Genomic DNA, 23,387 nt, shown 5'->3' with positions numbered 1-23,387 from the left:
TAGCTATATTATTAGCTAGAAAGCTTACGTGAATAATAACGCTGATAATGTTATTCTTAAACGGTGCGAAACTACAATCTGACTTTGCCATGAGTCTCGTAAATTTCAGATGTAGTGAATACTGAATTTCAGCTGTCAATGTTTAACATGTATTAGCAAATTAAGCAATCTGCCAAATGAAAGTATGTTATCCTAACGAGACAATGCTATTTTACGAAAACTTCGAATGTAGAAGTGTGGGTTTCAGCACCTACATTTCGATGAGAAGTTTTAGAAGTGAAAAGGACCCGATAGCTTCTCTTATTGAAATCATGAAAAGGTTTAATGACGCTGACAGTTTGAAAATACGTTCAAGGAGCGAGATACCCCGTACCTTCCCAAAATAGGTATTCCAATTGTACATCAGGTCTAACACACAGACACACACTCGGCAGAAAAGGGGTATCCACACAAGCGAAATACAGTGGACGTGAAATTTTAAGACGAACTGGAATTTTGTATGAGGCTTTGCGAGGAATTCGTAGGATCATCTTGAAAATGTATCCTAAGAAAATCCAAAATATACAGACACTAAAGCCACAGGACTTGGAGAGAGATCACGAATTTTAAAACTCAGCTTTCCTACAGAGGGAAAAAATGTGAACTGGCTGCCAAATAATGGAAATGTAAAGTTACACAACTGCCGCATTTGGATGTGAGAAAGCCCACGGTTGTCGAAACCTCTTTGCATCAGCCAAAGATGACAATGTAGTGAGGGATCACTTCATCATTCGTTGTAAGCCCCATTTGTTAGAAGTCTACAGCGATACATAACGATTCATTCTGTTATAGCCAAGCGTTACCTAGCACTTTTAATATACAACATCATTTTCTTCTTGCAAGAGAAGCAAATGCTTCATAGTGCAGCATTCATAGAATGAAGCATCTCCACACATCAAAGGTCTTTCCCATCACGTGCTGGATCGTCATTTGGCAATGCCCCACGCAAATGACTACAGAGGTCTCCAGATAATGATAGCGCCATAATCGAAAGTCGCAAGATCTGGCCTTTGTGACTTTCAGTTGTGCAGCTACTCTGATCTCATAGGTGTATAGAGGTCAGTCGAAGTCATCGGTTGTGTTGAAAGAAGCAGTTCTCCATATGATAAAAATTACATTCGACACATTCTTTACTGTCGTGCAAAGTGTCATGGCACGTATGATGGCCCAAAAACCATTTTTATGAAATACGTTATTACACAGAACATTTGCAACTCTAGCTGTGTTGCGAACTTTGCTGCACAACTGTTATAAGCGGTGATTTGCAACGCCGGCTGCCTTATCGTTAGAATCAGGTTCGAATCCTGGAGTGTGGAAGTTTGTAAGTAAACAGTGTCTGTGCGGCATGGGAACACTTAAAATATTGGCGACCCAAGAGTGTTCTGAAGTGACTTGTTGGTAGGGAAAGTGTGGATGAATCAGATCCTCCCCCATAGTGCTTTCCATAAAACTTACGGGGCGAGCTTCACAATTAGTAAGGTGGACAACAACCATAAAACTATTGATGAAGCTCTGCTGACCCACCTACTTCTTCCTATCATACGCAAGATATTAACATAATATAAGCTCTGTTTGTCGGTAGCAAATATAGCAATTCTGGTAATAAAATTTTTATTCTTAAAACCATGTCATGTCTTTTTGTACATTTCCGTGAAAACTGCGTCGTGGGACCATCTAGAAGTTTTGAATTCTTTAATTTTTGCCATTTCTGCTACTTCTGGGCCACCGGATATGTACCTGATAGGAATTTACACTGTATGCTATTTAGCATATATGCATATTTCAACTTTATCCGTAGAAAAAGAATGTGATAATCGTTTTAATAAGAAAAGGAATGATTACTAATATACTTCTACATTTCTTTGATAAGAAAGTATTAGTAATATAATATGTATATGTAACTTTTAAAACTGCAAAATATGTGGTTATACAGAGATGCAAATATTTATTCAAATATGGGACAAACATACTAGTATGATCATATCTGATAGAAAATGGGACTATCATTTAACCTTCTTCAGATATCTTTAACACATTTATAATCCAGGGTGATTTCAAATATCAAATTAATAAAAATAAAAATCAAGACTTACTAAAACATTATAAAACTGAACTAAAAATATTTAGATTTGATTTTAATGAAAAAGGTTTAACGGTTACTAGAGGTTACTCTGAACTTTCTTTATTTATAGTAGATGGCAGCTCAACACAAACCAGTCCATATATTTTAGCCATGTTTAGTTTTTTAAGACCCTCATTTTTCAAAGAAATCTTCCAAATGTTTTTTAGAGTATAAAAGGAATTGTTTGAAAAGAAATTTCTATGTTATTTTTTTGGCTGTATGCTAATCTCTTTATTCTATATTAGTTTAAAATTTGTATCTTGAAATCTTGCCTAAAATCGGAAGGCGAACCCGAGGTGTGCCCAGACCGGGCACACTAAGAATCTAGGACAACTGAGAGACTGTATTCTTTGTTTCTTCGCATGTCATCGGTCAGTTCATTGACAACAGAAAGGGGGGTCTACATCTGTGTTTAATTTCCTGTTTTTCTCTTTCTTCTTTACTCTTTCTCTCTCTCTCTCTATCTCATTTTTTTTTTGAGGGAACGTTTGGTTATTAACTAACAATTTGTTGGGGATATTTTCTGAAGATCAAGGGTAATTTTATCAGTTAGCTGTTTGGTTTTTCACTAGAGCAGTTCTTTTTTTCTCTTTTGCTTTCCTTCAAAGTTTCGCTACCGCTACGTTTAGTAGTTTTGAGTTGTAGACGTTTATTTAATTTTATTTTACAGTTTATAATTTTTAATTGTAGATATAATATTAGTTTATTTTTTTGGATTTTTAGTTATTTTCCAAACGGATCGGAGAGAGCTGACCATTTCTGGAGCACTGAAAGTGCTACACGACTTGCTTCAGATAGTGAATCTGATACGGATCCCGGTACATGTGCAAAACATACAATATTGGGTTGTGCTCTTTTAAAGGTGGTGTCACTTTCTGCAAAAAGTACCACCATGAAAAAAATAGACTAAAGTGTAAATATGAAATGCAAATAATGTAGATATCATATACCCAAGTTATGTTTTTTTCCATTCATACCCATGTAATCATCATATAACCAAAACAGAGCCTTTTTTTGGGGGGAGGGGTTATAGAGTAGCAGGTCTCCCCGTGGCACACCCTAGGTAATACAAAATCTGCTACGGTATTCAGAATCTAGTGTTTTTTAATTGTAGGCAGAATCTCTTACTCTTTTACGCGCTTCCCAGCAATGCTCGTTTTAGCACACTTTTCGAAGCTCTATTTAATCAGTGTGCCCGCTTCGGGCAAACCCACAGAATTAAAATGATAAGTGCTATCTTCACAAAATTTTACTTGTGTACTACTCTAGACCTAATTAGACTGCCTACCGTTTTTCCTAGTGCCTACCTTATTCTGTTGCAAAACAAAGAAACTACGTAAATTTTTGTCAAAGAGGGCTGACAAGCGAAACTTAGGTTTAGCTTTTGGGGAATTTATTGTTCCCCAGGCCTTTATTTAGAAAGAGAAAATCAACTGGAAATTTTAAGTCAGGGTAACCTAAAATTAAACCAACCTAATGGCTAAAGATATTTTTAGAATTTTTTCTTCATTTTCTGAAGGAAAATTAAGGATACTAGAAAAACATGCAAAATGTCAGCAGAAGGCGGCTCCTGACAAGAATTAAACAAATTCATCTACAAAGGACACTGAGAAAGACATCTTTAAGCAAGTATGCTGTTGCTGGATCTCACTTCTATCTTGTAGAAGCACCATTGTGAATTGGTAGTCAGCTTTAGGATTGGACCGAGGAAAAATAAAAATTGATCAGACGGAGAAAAGCTCATTTGTTTGGGAATTCGTTTGAAAGATGCTGCCATCTCAAAAATACATAATAATATAGACTGATAAAAAATTGAAGCCCACGATTACGGCCTCCATAACCTTTCACAGTTCAAACAATAGCATATTAATGATACACATTATTTCTAATTATGCAAACAAGATTTGTAAGATTAAAACACAAACCAGCATAAAGGCTTAGGATTACTAAAAGTAAAAGAAGCACAATTTTTACAGAATTGTTTTTAAAGTTTATGTAGAAAAACATGTTTATTTATTTATAATAATAACATTTTCTTGACTAAAACGTAGAAGTAGAATTTAAGGTTTGCTTTTTAATTTAATGATAGAAAAAGCGTGAAGCTGTATAAATCTAAAGACATTAATTTCATGTTCAATCTCTTATAGAAAGTTTAATTAAGACAAGATTTATCCTGAAGAAAATTATATGCCACGATACTACATGTAATATTAAATAATATTTGCTTATTTCAATAATAATTTCCAGGTAGGGAAAGGAACTGGCTGGGAAAGGATATAAACAGTCTGCAAACAAGAAAAATACATAGTCAGCTTTTTCAAAAACTCATTTTGATTTTACCCTAATCTCCTCAAATAAGGAATACAGGGAGCAAGAAAATTTAAAAACTACCTTAATAGAAATTTAAACAAAATGTTATTGATAGCGTTTTGATACGTATCACCAAATTATCTCCATATTACCCCCAACTTACAAAATACCATAACTTTGATTCTGTTAAATTTTTTTAAATATGCAGCTGCAGTAGATATGAAATTTTATAAATATGTATGAATGCATGCATGCATGTGAATAATGTGCGTATGTAATGCTGTAGTTTAGAGGTTCGCAATCATGGTATGTTTCACGTTTTAGTCATAGTCGAAGTGGTAATAGATGTGACACACAATGCAGATGGCGTAATAGACGTCGTGAGCTCTTAGATAAACCACAAATCCTTGGATAAGCAAAATATATCTTTATTGCTTAACGATTTCCCTTTTTAGACATCACCATATTCAGTTTGACAGCATAATGGAGAAGATCTGCCCCCAAAATTTTTAAATACGCGCTTACACTTCCGTTAAACAATACAGAAAGAAGGCACAGCAAGTGGCATGGTTTATTCAAGAAGTAGCAGGCGAGGAAAATTAATGCGTACTAACTGCAGTCGTATTTATAAGCCGGAAAAATCTTTGTTTGAATCCTGCGCAGAGTCTGGGCTAAAGATTTTGCAGTGCGGAGAAATTGCGGGGACAGAGTGACGAGGAATGGTGCAAAGCATATCTTTGAAGCAGGGATGTTCTTGATTAAAATTTATGAATTTGAAGATCTATTGCTAGTTGCTTCCAATTAAGTTCTAATTTATTAAAAAATGTTCTTCATTTTTTATATTAGATACATACATACATTCGGCCAATTATCATCTTTATTTCAGGCACACTAGAATAATTCCTTGTAGACAATACATTCTTTAAACATAACAATTACGATAAGTTCCTGTATACACAGGTTAACAGTGGCGAAATCATTTTAGACGGACAAGCAAAGCATAGAAGATACGTTAACAATGGTGGAAGCTCGGAGAAGAATGACGTAGTGATACTGCGATATACTGTATTGTACTGGGTTTCTATTGCCGGAGCAATACTTCCTAGTCATGCAAAGAGTATGCGAAGCCTAGTATTAGAAAATTCCTTATTGAGTTTCCTCTGAGGGGAGAAATAAGAGGGAGAAAAAGGAATACGGCGCAATTTTCGCCTGGGCTCAGGAGCTGACGCGAGTTATTTGCAACACTGGTCCAAACAAGAACAATGACGTAGTTTTTTATACCCAGAGTATTTATACTAAGTCTTTTGTAATTGTAGAGAAAAGATATGATTGGTTAATCTTAGGTTGTTACATAGCATAGAAGGATCTCGAATTTGGGTAAAAAGATTAATTTAGGGGAAGAGAAAAAAATTTATAATCGTTAATTTTGAGGTCGCCAATTATTTTTAAAGCGACTATCGTATTTTCTTATATCTTTACATATTAAATTAGTTGTCATGTTTTAATGCGTCGATGAAATGGAATGCGGTACTTTAATTTCTGGCCTCCGAAAACACTTTATTACGTAGTTGGAAGGACGAATGCATAAACCAAGAACTTCCAGATTTGGCCGTTTCTAAACATAATTTAAAAATGGTTAAAAAGTTAAAAATGTTTTTGTTTACGATTATTTGATTAGACAAGAGGTATCTGCATTATGCGTTACTTAGGATCACATGATCAATTTGAATGACGCAGTTTAGACTCATAGCGCTATTTTTAAGATAGAGAGAGTAAATAAAAAATAAAAGAAGTTATGACCAATTAAAATTAGAAATTTGCTTTCATAGTTTTTATTTTACATATATACACACATATATATATAAAGGTATTCAAAGCTGGTCAAAATCTAGCGCTAATGCAGTTAAGGTTAGTTAAATTACAAAATGAAGACATTATCATCCCGGAAAAATTAATGTAAAAGTATATTGTAACACATTGAAGGTATTACTAAGTTAAATATCCATTAACTTAGTAATAACCAAATAAATATTTTTATTAACCAAATAAATATTTTTACAATATTAAATCAATTATTGCCGAGTCCGTGAAAAAAGGCTGATATTTTAAGGGGTAATAGCCTTTTCGATACAATCATCAGCAATTAAAATTTTCTGAATCGTGTTTCGTCGTCTCAGTGTACTTGGGTGAAATTCGATTTCACAGAATATATAAATAAAATTTTAATTCAAGTCAATTTAAGTAAATTTAATTCTCAAAAAGTGTAGAAGTATACCCTGACATATTTCTGAATCCGAACAAAACATTCTGTAAAAATATTGGAAAAACACCTGAATTTAATTTAAAAATTTATTTGCAATAAATCAAACATACCTAAAAAATCAAATATATACCTAAAAGCATACCTAGAAAAATGTTTCTACAAGAAAAAAAAAAAAAGAAAATTTGAGAATTAAAATTTCGTCTTATGAAACTTAAAAAAATATAATAATAAGGCCAAAAGTTCAAATAAGAATTACTAAATACTTAATTAACTCCTAATAAGAAAACAAATGACTGCCATTGTTGGATTTTGAACAGTTGTGAGAAGAACTAGAAGAATAGTGGCTTATTACTGTTGTAATGTTTGCAGCTCTTAAGATTTGCAATTTTTAAGCTGGCATGTTTAAAATGTCTAAGAACGTAATACAAGTAAGGTCTCTAATTAGAGTACATATTCTTAGTGCTCTAGTGCTACAGCCATGGATGCAAATTGGAGAGAAAAATTCTTAAAAAGAATAATATTGATTACATTGTAGACAATAACAGTCAAGTATTAAAATGAGGATATGGAGTTGGCAAGAAAATTGCTCTCTAAAAAGAATCACGACGCAGTGAAATTGAAAATGGGAGAAGTAAAAAAAAAAAAAAAAAAAAAAAAAAAAAAACGGAGTTACAAAAATAATTTAAAAAATAATATTTCTGTCAAAATATCAAGGAAACTGAAAAAAAGTAAGCGAACAGTAAAAAGTCTTTACTTAATATTGGCTGTTATTCATATTTTTATGACAATTTGGTGGCCTGTTTTTAAAATAATAATAGACAAAAATTTTTATACAGTAATAAATACAAGTAATACTATTATACAGTAAATGAATTTATAGGCATTAAAAACTAAATTATAATCTCCTAAACTAAAACTAAATTACAAATTTCTAATATTAATAAACATTTCCTGTCTTACCCTACTTAGCGATTTAAGATCATGGGATCATTACGATATTACATTTAAGATTAAATTCTACAGCCAATGCCAACTTTCTAAAGAAAAACGTAAATGATTTTAACGGGAATTTTACTATCTATTAAAATTTTAGTAAGCAAAATTCTTTCATCTTGTGAGTAGGAAACTTCTGCATAAATATTTTTGATTCTAAGTAACTTATTAAAAATCGTGTTACCAATGGCTTTTATGAACATTTTAATTTATCAGGCTATTAGATTAACAGTGGTAAATATAAAATCCCTTCTTTTATCGCACCTTTTATTTTTATTACACTTTTGATCCCGCATTTCTGTTTTGTCAGTGTTAATATTTTTTTTAAATTCACATTCATTACAATCATTAGTTTACTACACACCTTTTTCTTAAAAAGGCTCTTGAAGTATCATTAGTTCTCTTACTGACAGCTGTTTATTGACAGCTGAAAATCCAAAAACAAATACCATGTGATTTTCATGATTTAAAATGTCTTATCCGGTCTCTATAGGATCGTTTTAGATGATTTAACTTCACGTTTACAAAATGAAAGCAATGGTGATTCTCTGAGACTTCCCAGAATCTTTCAAAGATGTAAACTGCTTTCATAGATTCATAAGAGCAATGATCATAGTTAGGCTGATTAATTAAACATATTTGATTATGCATGACAGCGTTAATTATTTTTTGTACATTTACAGCGATCGAAGGTTTCCGCAAACTTGGAAAAGATGATATTGTGAAATAACATGTTCCTCACATCTTTATATTGCTATTAACAACTTAGTATATTCTTTGTATTAAAAGCATGGTTTCATGAATTATTGTAGCTCGTGATGAATTCTAAGTTCCATATTAGTATATTTAAATTCTTTGAGTCTGACCAAATCAAGATGTGTGTTCTTCAGCCAATAGGAAGAAATTTCGCATAGGTTTACAAATCACTGAAGTTTTTGGTCTTACATATTTGCCTTCGTGGTGTTAGACAATATATGTGGGAAGAAATGAGTGTGTAGAATTCAAGGAAACATTAATGTTTGAATGACCAGGAACGACAATCATAGAGTGTTTAAGCCGTTTTGGAAGCTTTGCTTATATTTATATAAAAATAAAATAGGGGAAATGAGTCATTGCTTCGACCTGATTTATTCTCGCGAAGGCAAAACTCATTTCCCAGCGTGACTCACTCTTTGAGAGAAAAAAATTCTCCCTTCGTATTGAAATGATTGTCCGATTTACAACATATTTTACTAATTTCATGATGATGAATGTCTGTGTGTCTATATTTTTTGTGGATTGTTTCGTTCACGACGAACTCTTATATCAAATTTCCAAAAATTTTCATTTTCTGCCTTTAAGATTCCTGCATTAATGTAAAGAAAGGAATATATTTTGGGTTACATTAGACAAACTGAAGTGGTATTTTACATGAAGTACATAAAAATGTCTTTAATGAATAACTGGAAGTTGTACGTTATTTGAACCTCAAAATAGTTTTTAATAATAAGTATATAAAAATATTATCCAAAATGTTTCAATTTTAGTATTTCAGACATTTATATGAATGGGAATTTAGATTTTGGTTGAAGCTGATAAAGTGGAAGCGATACTTTACTTGAAGCTCTAAAAGCTTCAAGTAAAGTATCGCCGAGCTTTTTGTAAAACTATACTATGAAGGCTTACGTTAAAGATGTGAGCATAAACTTAGAAAATAGTCAAGAATAGCTATGTAGAATGGTGAATATGAAGAAATTTCATGAAGGCAATGAAAAACCTTTAAGTTATTTACGATTTAAATTTGAATACAGCAAAAACACATGAGTTCTATCCACTTAAAGTAAGGGATGCCTTCTAGGAAAAACTGTTTTCTAGGAAAAACTGAATCGTATTCACGTTTCATCTGGAGAAATATCAATCCATCCGTTTATCAACCAATCCGCTTGCCTAGGTTTTGAACCTTGGTCGAATTTCCAGAATTCCTGATCCCTGGGCCTTAGTGCGACAACTGTTTACTAAATAAGGTAAAACGTCACACAATTATTTGTGTATAATGTTGAAAAAGGCGATAAAATACCATTTACAAGAATTCAAAGAGCTGCCCAGTCGGCGTAGTAGTCAGGGAAGCTGACTGCGATGCCGAAGGGCCTGGGTTCGAATCCCGGAGAAGGCATGGTTGTAACTGTCCGTGCCTTCATAGGAAAAGGCGATGGTGGCCCACCTATTAGGTGCCTCCATAATAAAGAGACCACCACATCTGGCCTTGTATAAATTAATGTACTGGGTTACATTTGTAATTGTTCACAATCTGCCATTGAAGCAAAGAAAATAATCCAAAGAAAATATTAAAAGTTATGATTCCAAAACTAAAATTTAATTATTTATTCGAAAGAAATTAAAAATGATTCATAATTTTTGCGTCAATAAGGAGCGTTGTCAAAGAGATATGCATGTCAAAGAAATCAGACATTGGAATAGAAATATATATTACTCGAAACTTGAAAAATGTACTATAAAAATCAATGCTAAAAGTTAAAACAATTTTCTTCCTGAAAAATACTTTGCAACTCATTTTGAATCTACCAAGTTTCCTATTTAATGATATGAAAATCATCTATTAGAATATTTCTGCATTTTCTCATAAAATAAAATATTATCATAATAATATTAAGCATGCATTAAAGTTATTAGTTTTAAGCGATAAAAGCCAAATTAGATTATTTTTAAATACTATAAACCAACTACGAAGCTCGTAAACGAAAAAATCTTCATTAGAAGGAATTATTAATTAATAATTTTTTCCTGCTGCTTAAAAGATAATGCCTTTTAAGAGTTAACTATGACATTTCATACCAGAAAATGGGACGAAGTAGAAAAATCGATGGTATAAAATTAAGAAACAAAGAACAGTCCTGTATCGTCTCTCTGTTCTTTATGATAAAATCGCATAAAATATTAATGAGGCTGTGACGCTTCTTAAAAACCGCTGAACCTTCCAGCAGTGTTTCATCAAATCACTTTTAACGATATGTTTCCTAAATATGTGCGAAATACACTTTTTAACGTAACCGGAAAATATCCTCACGATAAGAAGACAACGAAATTTTTATCATTAAAGGCCTAGCTACAAAGCGAGTAATCGAAACAATCCTATTGCTGTTGTTAAGCACCACGAAGAATCATTAGTAATTGCTTTAAGGTGTGCAGCTCATTATTTAAGAAAAAAAAAACGGCATTTGCTTTCATTTCCTAAGGTTTTGATTTCTGCATTTACTTCTTGAAGCGCTTGAAAGTTAATTGCTATTCTGAGAAACAAATCCTAGCCAATTTGTGATAGTATTGTAACTTTAAAGGGATAAAGTTGAAATGATTTCTCAAAATATGAATGAGTTACTTTAGTCATTTGAATCACTTAAATTTTAAATATATGAAGTTTTTTTAACAGATGAATGTTATTTGATTCAATAATTTAAGGCAATTTTCATATCAGGTTTTCATTTGTTTTTGTATCTTTGTACTTAATGAGTTGATTATTTTATTCCTTCTTATTAACACATGAAAGAAGATGACACTGATTTTACAATGTGAAGAAAATACAAAATCGCGTTCTGTCAAAATATGAAATTTTGTAAAACCAAGCCCATAATATTTACACAGAATAGCAACGAAACCACGCTTCCAGAGTAAACAAAATATTAGACACATATTTTCTTAACATGGACTATTCTGACAGTGGCGTACGCTAAAGTAATAGCCAGAAACTGCTTATACGGGACTCGTATAAGGTGGGTTCATCTTGAGAACAAGTAGTAACTAATGTAGGTACTAGCGCGAAAATGGGTAAAGCGAAAACTTCGAATAACTATGAATGAGGCATGATCATGTTTACTGGAAATCTCAAATACAACTTCACTGAAACTGCAAAAAGCTATACGCTTTTCTCATGTAACAGCATATGATGAACGAAAGAAGTTCGCAGCAAAACGAGACAATGCAGCTCAGTATAATTCATGTGTCCGAATTCAGAATAAGACAAACTTTAAAATGGAAATGTTTTAACAGCAAAGGGCCCTCAGGAATGCCTATGCTGTCAAGGTTACACAGGAAATAAATGTTGCTATGAGTCCAAAAGCAGGAAACTTGGACCTTTCGTGAGGGGAAACAAACTGCTTGGTCTGATGAATCTTGTTTTCTGCTTTAGGAAGCCGATAGCTAATTCTAGATATAGCTGAAAAAATGAATTCAAGAATCCCACTTGCCTAATGGCAACGCTTCAAATTAGTGGCAGTCGAATTGTGCTCTGAAGTCTACTTTCACGGAGAACAGTGGTTCCTTGGTATTAATCGAATCAGCTTTCAACAGTCAGTAGCATTGCCGATGACGTATACGTGTTTATGACTGCAATGCTTCTTGATGTAGATGGTCACTTTCAGTAGGAAAATGCACCTTGTCACCGTGTACGATTGATTTGGTTTGAAGACCATATTTCGGAGTCCAAATTGTTCTCCAAACCAGCTCAGTTATCTGGTTTCATAACTATTCAGCGTTTGCGGAAATGTATGTGAGGAGATAATTTCGAATCTTGGAAATTCCACCATTTAATTTGGTAGACATTAGAACTGCACATTTCTCAGCAATGACATATACCTTTTCGAATTCACTACCAGATTTATATCTGGTGTAAAAATTGACCAATGCATTATTAGGAGGTTGCCTAATATTTTGGCTGCTTAAAGAAGCCTTTTTTTAGTTGACAAATTAATTTAAAATGTAAAAGTTATTAATACACACATAATGGGTTTGGGATTCCAATTTTCATTTTAATCAACATACTTAGGCATGTTCTCGTAAAGTATTTATTTATTTTGCGTTACGTATCGTTACTGTTGTTCTCCCTTTCCGTTTTTCTGCCAGAATGATAATTTTAGTTGGAGCATATTCAAATGATGTAAAATTGAGGATTACGTTACTAGTCGAAATTCTGCGATCTCAGTCAGTCTTCGGCGTTGCTTTGTTTTAGTGGTTATCACTCTGTTATAGTTTGGGCCCACTTGCGCGTTATTCATTTCTGCGTAACCGTTGGGTTAGTTTAGAATAAAGCTAGTTTTAATTTGATATTCTGTTTTTGAGTTACGTCCTAAATGTTGTCTGGTTTTGTAAGCAAAAGTAGTGCCTTCAGTTAACTATATGAGTTCTTAATAAAAGTGTCTTTCACATTTTTCTTTATGTCTCTGTTTTCCTACAAGATATAGCGATAGCCATAATTAGCTTGGTACTTCCAAAGTCTCGACTTAGTGCATGCTTCCCAAGTGCATGCATTCTTTAGTGGATACTGATAAAACTCTCAATATTAGAGAATTATTTTGATTTTTTTATCTCAGATCTTACATTATAGAGAAAGAATTTATATCAGCATTCACATTTTATATACTCTAAAAGGTCAGAATGTTAAGTCGTCCTGCTTTATTTACCCATAACTGTTCTAACAATTAAATGTTTTAGGATGCATAGACATAAGCAAAGTGCTTTTTAAAATGTTTTACTAAATTTTTGACAGAAGATTCTTTTGAAATCCTCATTACGAACGTCGTCGGCATTGTAACTCTGTTTATATTCAAAATTTAAGATAAAGTATAACTTGCTTTCAGTTTGAGTAAAGGACTTTGGAGTAAGCCTGGGCTCTAGCCCTGGTTTGAATCCAAAATCTACACTGCTTTGAGTGTACAGGTTGCTTTGACTCACTAACTTATACTTAAAAAAGGAGGTTCAAGTTATTCCAGTTTGAAGAAAGGATGTAAGAACGTATCTCAAATTCTTCCACTGGGACTATTAAAATAAACTGTTTCTAGATTAAAGAATATTTCATTTTCCTCAATACTGTAAAGCTCTACCTCCAGTTGAAGGTAAATTTCTTAGCTTTCGTCTTATTAATGACTATATTAATCAATAAAAAGCAACGCTCCTCGCTTTATCTAACAATCCTGACAGGCAAGCTGTCCTTTGTTGGCATCTGTTTTAAACCAGTAACAAGTTTTGTAATTAATAATTCACACTTTTATTATTTCCTTTTCCATTTGGCAACTTAAAATCTGCAAGCTCCGAAATGTTGTAAAATTACATTTCTATCACTTCTCTTTCGTCAGCTTGTCAGTTCAGTTTTATCTATTCAGAATATGATTTCCAGTTTTACTGTTTGAAATTAAACAAAGTGTTATGCACTTTTTAAGTTTCACTTCAAGTACACGCTCAGAAATTTACAATTTGGTGAGCTTTTAAAGTATAGGAAAATTGTAATGAAAAGGAGAGGAAAATTATAGAGTAATTTTAAGTGAGCAATTTAAAGAGCCGTCTTTCTAGAGACTTAAACTATTTTCTTAATTTAATGTGTAACGGAAAAGTTATCAAGTTTAGAAATTTACAATTTGGAGAAAATTTCATTCTTTGTTAATTTTTTTTTCAATCTGAGCAATCCTTTATCCCGCGAAGCTGAAATGATGCAATCTTGCGATGTTTTCATTTATGTGGTTAGAAGAGAATCACTGAAAAGCATGTTCTTATTTACCTCTTCTTCAGTTCTTATTTATTTTATAATATCAAAATGACTATTTTTTACTGTGAAATATTAATCTGAAATACAGGATTCATTTAGATAAATGTAAAATTAAGATTCATATTTTCTTTCCAGCATGTGATGTAATTTTCCTTCTGTTTAGAAGACTGGTCCCTTTTCAAAATTTAAAAAATAATATTTTGAGGTCTTCACTCAAGAATCACCAAAATGTCACTCCTGCTAGTAATAAGTTGGCATGCTACATTATGTCATGAATGAAATATTGAAAGTACTTTCATTAGATATGCAGAAGACGATTTACATGACGAATGTTTTAGCTAACAAAACTTATTTAACATTTCTAAATTTCAACTTTAATGAGCATTTTTCTTCGTTCCCGAATAAAATATATATAGTAAAAACACACCATACATGAAATTAAAAAATTATTTCTCAGTGGAATTTTGTAAGTTCTGTTTTGTCATAGTTTGCTAACTAAAACTATTGGTGGAAGCTCTAATTTTACAAATAAGTGTTGCCATCCCTACTGTCTATCGATAAATAAAATTTTACCTAATTGAAAACTCTCACGTATACTTCAGCTCGAAAGTAAGTTAAGAATGCAGACACTGTAAAAGAAAATGCACTTGCAATCAATGAAATTAGCTCACATCAAAGAAAGCACCTGGCTAACTCGGAATTATACGATTAATTAGGCTATATGTTGGTATGCAAATAATATAATTTTTGTGCAGTAGCTTATGATCGTGCACCTTGCTGTGACGTAGCATTCGTGAGCTGGCTGGTTTAAAGGGCTATACCTCATTAACTTCGTATAAGCGTAAAATCAGAGACAAAAATACTAGAGAAAAAAAATGAGAGAATAAAAATTTAATTCAAGGTGTTTAGAGGAAATAAGAATAATCATGTATTGACTAAATAAATAAATATTTCTTCCGAAGCTCAAAAACAGATATTATTGGAAAGTTTCTTTTGAAGACAAATTTAAGGTTTTAAAATAAAAATAAGAGCATATTTCTGTGTTTAGGATTGAAACCAAGATAAAGCTGACTTGGCGGATCTATTTTTATATACTGGCCACCTGATTTCTTGTAAACATATTAAATTCAGCCTAGCTGTAATGTGTGATTATTTGTATATTTCCAAACGGAAATTTACAGGAGGTTCCACTTGTTCATTCCAATGGGATAACGAAGAAATGCATACTGTAAATGACAGTTTACCAAAAAATACTGGATTTAAATGGAAATATCACTCACCTATAAAAGGTGCTCATCTTTGCTAGAATTCTATATATATGCTAAGATGCAGCCAATCTTTATATACACATCTGAAGGTAAAGAATCGATGGCAATTCCTTCAGCAATATATGGGAAATCATTTTCACTTGATTTCCCTGAAATGAAAACTTTTCTAAGGAGGAATTCTGTAGTCTGGTTACGTTCTTGAAGGAGGAGAAATGGTGGGATCTTCGTACTATTCCTTAGATTATTTAGAGGACTCACCAAAAGTTCTTTAAAGAAAAAATAATAATTTCAATCTTTATCTCAACAATTAAGATTTTCACTATTTAGTATGAAAAAGAAATTAGAGAATAATCATGTAAGTTATTTCTGTTTTTACGGCTAAACAAAATTTTTATACTGCTTGAAATAAAACTTACCCCGAGGAATAATAAAGAACATTTATTCTCTGTTTTAGAATAAAATCAATTTAGAAGAACACGATTTTTCCAGGAATTAGATATAAGTGATTATTTTTAAGATAATTTTTCAGTATCAGCAGCTTATTAATTTTCCGCGAAAAAAGTTATTTGAAGAGTAAAAAAATAACAATATTTTTATCTAAAAGAGTTCTTATTTAAAACATAGATTCAGATGAAATATTAATGGAACAAGGGGCAGTAGCTTTTGCAATTTGCTCAACTAATTCACAGTTACGCAATTCTTATGTTCAGTAAGTTACGCTTCTTCAATCTTTGAAGTACTATAAAAGAAAAGGTTAAATCAGACATTGAGTATTTGCTTGAAACTTCTTGTAATAAGTCTTCCATTTTTTAATCGAGCACTTATGAATTTTAAGTTACCATTGTTCATTCTAAGAGGGAATAGGAAGATAACAGATAAGAGGATAGGAGAGTAGACAAAACATGTAAATATGATTTGTGTTGTGGCAATCCCTTCTTCGAAGACATCAAGGAGAAAAATGGTAGGTATTTAATACTACGCATGGTATGTATTTAATTGTGCGTATTTAATGCTACGCATGAAGAACACATATGCATTACAGTCAGTCTTTCGGGATAAAAACAAATTTTAACAGAAACAATCTATTATTTCATTATTGATTTTATGCATTGGAATTAGGATGGGCTCTTTATGAGATTTTGGTTGGCTGTATCAGCATGCATGCTTCAAAATCAGTCTAGTTTGGGACCAGTAAAATAAATCTACTATTATCTGCTTAGCAATGATAATCAGATGTTAATTGAAAGAAATTTTGCGCTTTTCTGGCTGTGTATACTCTTTTATGTTCATGTTTTGCTGATGGCATTTTTGATGGGTTATTTCCAGCTCTCATGCATTATACTGCATCAGCTTTCTGTTTTGCTGCTCTTTCATTATTTTCCATATTTTAATGATAATAGATTCGATGCACAGGTTAAGTATTCAAATAATGTTTTGTTCAGTAAAATTCCTGTTTTTCTGATGAAAATGTATTACAGAAAAATGGACTAGCAAATTCGTATCCAATCTAATCTGAAAGGCGTTTCAAATTTTTAAGCAGAAAATCCAGAATATCCTAACCTGCAGTATGAGTTTATGAAAAGAATTATAGGACCATATACTATATGAGAATATCTATAATATTAAATAAATGCTAATGTAACTTAAATGTGATTCCTAGGAAATTAATTTGCTATGATACAAGAAACAGAAAATATTAAAACTATTTCTCTATTTTTCTCAAATAAAAGTAAATAATTTATATCCAGTCGAATCAAATATATACTGATTTATAAAAGCACTATGAAATATAAAGGTGGCTGAAAGCGCTGTGTTATTTCGTAAGTTTATTACAACCATTATAATTTAAAGTTTGGTAGATTATAAGCGGAAGACTTTGATAGAAATCTTGTGGTCGAGGTATTAATTTATGGCATTAGAATAGCTTTTATTAATTAAGCTACTAATACAAATGTTAATAAAATATTTTTGCCAACGCAAAGTGAGAAATACATTTAGCATGCATACTACAGATTGCATTTAAATAATATAAACAATAAATTCGAAATTAAGGTTTAGAATATAAAAAACAGATGAAGGAACCTGCATAAATTCATCTTTGGATTGGAGGTGATATATTTGGAAAATTAAAACAACGCTACACCTTTTAGGTGTGAAAAAGTAAAGATATTAGGGAAAAACGAAAATAATACTGAAAGCAAGAAGAAAAGCTTTGTGTTCCTGTGTCTTACTTTTAAAGTTTATGGGATTATAGCTACAAGGAAAAAATATAATTTAATTTCCCATTCTAAGACATAAAAAATAATCCTTAAATTACACTTTAAATGAAGGAGTAAATGATATGAATCAATAAGAAACTCCGATTTAAGATTTTATAAAACCACTGAAGTAAACGTAAATAAAAGAGATATACTCTGCTCTTTATTTCTCTTTTCTTTATAGTTTAAGAAATTGTTTTACTACTCTAGTCTTTTTCACAATTGAAACAAATTTTTTCCATACGATGGAGAAATGTAATAAAAATATAAATGAGGTAAAATACGAATGGAGGGAATTGCATGCTAAAATACAAATAAAACAAAATAATGCCTTAAGTACTGAATATTAAAACTGTTTTCAGTAACATAAGCAGCAAATTTTTATATTGAAGTGTCATCACTTGTTAAGCAAATTCATTTAATTTAACATATTAATTAATGTTCTGCTTCTCTTCTTTTTTTCCTGTTTCTCCATTGTTATTCAAATGAATTTTCTTTCTATGTTTATTAAAATAATTGCATTTTTTCAAACGTATTCGAGGAATACTTTGACAGAAAAGAAGTAATGTTAGCATTTACTCAGACTACATGAAGCTCTTTCGTTAACTTTTAAGAATTACTTATTATTTTAAGCGATTATAAATCGTTAGATACTTTTTTAACCGTGCAAGAGACTTACAACTGAAGGATAAGCTATTTCGAGGGGTATATTCAATAGGCTTGCCTCAGGCGGAATTTGAGCACTTTTTTCAGTCGCAGCGAAGGATATTTGTAATTGGAGTATAGGCTAATTAAATGCAGCTTATTAAAAATGATATTCAGTTTTATTAGCAATATTATTTCAGAACTTTAACGTTTGAAGAATTAATTGAAAAAAAAGAATTAATTGAATTGAAACAAACAAGGAACGAAACATATTTTACAATATTTATTAAAGTAATGAAAGACTTAATTTTCATTGTTTAATCGACCAGCTGTGTTGTTGTTTCGAAAACGTTCATTTCCTTTTGCCATTTTTTTGTTTGTTAAAGGCTTATTATTCATTTTCACTGCGATATATTTTTGCGAAGAATACTGTATCTTTAAGATTCTTCTCTAACTATTAAAACTGCTATTCTAGATATTCGTGTTTTATAATTTACGATTTTAGATGCTTCTTGGCTCTTAAGAACGTGATGTCACTGCAAAAGTAATTAATATTTAAAAACCGACTGAGGATAAACATTAAATAAACTATGAAGTTTTTAAGGCATTACAGTAAAACCGTCCAGAAAGTTGCGGGAAACTTATTATGTGTATCTACCATTCAGATGTTTTATTCCTGTGTAATCGCGAGTTATTTGTAGTACAGTACTTTAATAGTCTTTTACTTTAAAATATATATATCTTTTTAACCTTACTTGGATCTACAAACTAAATAAATCAAGCAGGTAATACATGTAAGCAAATCAATTGTTACAAATCCAAACCTTAAGCATTTATGAAATACGTAAAAAGTGTTCTAGTACTAATTCAAAAGTGCGGAATCTTATAACTCTAAATAAACAAATACTAATTAAATAAAACTGATTCAAAACTAATGAAGAGCATCCCGAACCTAACCACGGGAGCTTTGTCCTTTCTTGTTTAATATATTTAAACCCACTATCAACAAGGTGTGCACTAAATCTGTCAACTAGTTGCAATGAATCTGTCGACACTGGTATCAGATTGTAAATCAATCTGTTAGTCATTGTCTCGGTTTGAGATGGTAGATGAAATTGTATTCATTAATTACTAACAAGATAGTTGAAAGACAAATGCATTTCTACTGGCCAGATCAGGTAAACGTATAAGAGATACTTGAATTTTAGATTGGATATACAGATGTTGTTTTATTTTCTTTTCGAACATATAGTTGTGTGGAATTCCCTAAAGGCACTGCGGTGTCCTTGGCTGCTTCTTAGTTCAGATCTACAGTCATGACTTATTTACCAAAAAGCAGTTGTACGTACGTATTGCAATACATCCTACACTTCAGAGTACGTGATTTTATACTACAAGTTCAGCTTACTATTAAACTCTCACTGAGAAACTAACATTATTAGTTAAGATTAATGACTTCTTAATGCCGTATTATACAATATCCTACAGCTTTTATCAAATATTAATTACATCTCAAATATATTTATGTGTTTATGAGTAATATTTGTTGGTTTCCCTTTACAACGTTTTTGCAAAGTATTTATTTATTCCTTTTGCAATTTATTTTTATGCGTATGTTGATTTCCCTTTGCAACGTTTTGCAAAATTATTAAAATGTTTATTTGAAAAATATTATTTGTGATATATGCAAAATATTTATTTATTCTGCTATTATATATACATATTTTATGTTTATGATAATTGAATTAGTTGCGAAAAATGTTGTGAATTTCAGTATTTATATAAAATTCTGCTATTATTTTTATATGTTATCATATTCCCTAAACATGATATGTAATCATATTCCATAAATATGTTTGATATATGCCTGATCAAATGAAACTTTGACATAAGTAGTTGTTATAAGTAAAGTTTTCTGGTACTTACATAATATTGATAGCAAAATTATAGACTTAATATTGCTAAAAATTGTTCATATAATGGCACGAATGATTTATATTGACATATAATATATATATTGACATATATATTATATGTCAATATAATATATACTGTTGGCCATCCAAATTGCAACACCAAGAAAGACAAGAGATATCACAACAAAATTTATATAGTAGATAACATGTTGACCAAGTATCAAACGATTAAATTTATAGACTTCTGGGAAGTGTGGTTCCTTCCAGAATCAGTAGCCAGAGTAGCCGCCATTGTCGGAGATCACCGCTGCCACACGCCTCGGACTTTGGATGTGTTCTTGGGGTACAGCAGACCAAGCAGCCTCCACACGTTGCCAAAGTTGATCTGATGTGGCATCTTTAGATGTAATATGGGTCAATCGTTCAGCAACCATGGACCGCATGCTTTCTATCGGCGAAGGATCCGGAGAGCGAGCCGGCCAGGGAAGCAATTCAATCTGCGATTGACGAAGAACCCTTGGACAATGCGTGCCACGTGTGGTCGCGCATTATCCTGTTGAAATATGGCTGTGAGAAAGCCCTGAAAGTAAGGAAGGACAACTGGCTATAACACCTCGGAGATGTAGCGCTGGCTGTTCAAAGTACTGGCAATGCGTACTAGAGGTGGCGGTGCATAACGCAGTTGTTCAGCATCCTCTCTCCACGGTGTCTCCAGACTCGAATCCGACCATCGCGGTGTTGCAGACAGAAGCATGACTAGTCAGTAAAGACAATTTAATTCCATTCTGCCGTCCACATACTTCTTTCATCGCACCATTGGAGGCGAAGACATCTGTGGTTCTGCGTCAAGGGTAGACGAAACAATGGACGTCTTGCGGACAGACCACACTTCTATAAACGGCGTCGAATGGTACGCGCAGACACTGGATGATGCGTTTTAGACTGAATGTGCTGTGCTATGGTTCCTGATGTGACTGAGCGATCCGTCACTCCTATGAGCACAATGTTCCTGTCATCACGTGAAGTGGTACACTGAGGTGAATGCGATCGAACACATCGGTCCGTCGTACCTTCCTGCATCCAACGGTCACATATCCGTATTACAGTTCTTTGGTTTCGTCCAATACAACTACCAATTTCCCTGAAAGATAATCCACACTCTCGGTAGGCCACTATCCTTCCTTATTCGAACTCGGATATTTGATCAAACGATCATCGCTGTTTACTACGAGGCATAATTGATCGTTTTTTTTTTTTTTTTGAAAAAACCATAAGAAAATCACAATTGCCGAACTTGAAATCGTCGAAAGCTCCAAGCCTTAAATAGCGCTTTGAAGTGGCGCTGCAGGCGCGCAAGATGTGCGTCTGCGTTGAAATTCTAATCATTTGCATATCTCACCTCCGCTAATGCATGTTGTAAATTTCATGTTATTTGCATGCTTTCTTCAGGGTGTTGCATTTACGGTGGCCAGCAGTGTATATGTCATATAATATATATGATTTATATTGTCATATATATTATAGGCCTATATTAGTACTATAAACTATTTTTGTATTACAGGTGACAAATAATGGAGCATGAGGGGTCAGGAAAGGCTTTTTCTTTATCCTTCTGGACGCAGTTAGCGGTCCAGTAGTATGTATTGCACCCTGCGAAGTTGCACTGTTCTAATGCCAAGACGATGAAATAATCAATCGTTCAAGAATGTCCAAGTGGAGACCAAATCAGCAATAGCCTGGTCCTTTGAGTGAAAAAACGATTTGCATAAAAGGGGAGTGTTAAGGAATATATTTAAGTACATTATTATAATCATAGCAGACAAAACTAAAAGAAGAAAGTACGTAAATGTTTAATAGTCCAGTTGTCCTGTATGTATATAAATATTTGTGCATGTGCATACGCAGAGTGACACAAACGTTGTCATAAATAGTAGTTAAAATTTATCTTTGTTGTATAACCAAATCTTTGTTGAACGCAATAAACTCATGACATTGGTCTGCGTTCAAATTATAAGCATTTATACAGTCTGTAATATAATGTTTTCTTCCTTGGAATAAAACCCACTTGAAATAAAAAGACACTTAATTATTACTCTAAGTATAACAGGTCCGAAACAACATGTATAATATAAACAAAAGATGAGAAACAGGTGTTTAATGAATCCATTGTAAATTTACGATTTTCTAATTATACCTTTTGAAAATCCAATTGCTGTTATCATTGGTTGTGTGCTTGCATATATAATTATCCTCATCTGATAGTAAAATTGTCTCTTTTAAATTTTGTTCCTGTCACAATTTAGTTCTTAATTCTCTTTTTGCACTGTGTTTTGTCATGTTTTGCATATTATATTATTTTTATATGTAAACGATGAGAAGCGTTTAATCTTTAACTTTCATTTACTACCCTTTTGTGTTGTTCTTTGTTAAGGTGTAAAATACTTCGTCACTATTATGTTTCATCGTTGCTATATGCGCATTTTCCTTTTAGCAAATATTGTTTACAACATAATTCAAGAATTCTTACTTATTTGTGCTTATTTTACTTCGAAAAGTAAAAATTATCTTTCATTCTAGTTTTTCTGTAATGAAGCTGCCAAATGGCAAATACTGGAGGACAATAAAAGTCCGCTGAGATTACTGATAAAGTTTTTTAGCAAATAAAGGAAGGGAACGGAGACAAGAGGGAAAATTCCTAATTAGGAAAAGTATTTCTTTCATTTAAGCAGATCAGCGACTCGCTGTCTCAGCATTATATTAATAATAAAAATATAAACGCTTCATTTTACGCCGCAATTAAAATTAACATAATTGCTAAGATGAAGTAGATTAATATGGATATACAGCCCGAAGACAATTAAGCAATTAAATGATAATGGAATAAAGATTCATAAAAAATGCGCCCTTTAGAAAATGCACCGGTCGCTATGGAATAAAAGTCCAAATGTTGGAATATCTAATCATGATATTTTACTGTATAAGAACGTCACTATATGTAAACTGCTTTTTCTCTTAAATTTAAAGATAATTTAAATTTTGAATCT

This window comes from Stegodyphus dumicola, chromosome X1 (genome assembly GCF_044657685.1).
Source record: "Stegodyphus dumicola isolate Sdum_Otavi_A_Nest chromosome X1, ASM4465768v1".
In the NCBI taxonomy this organism is placed as follows: Eukaryota; Metazoa; Arthropoda; class Arachnida; order Araneae; family Eresidae; genus Stegodyphus; species Stegodyphus dumicola.
This window is presented reverse-complemented; position numbering follows the sequence as displayed.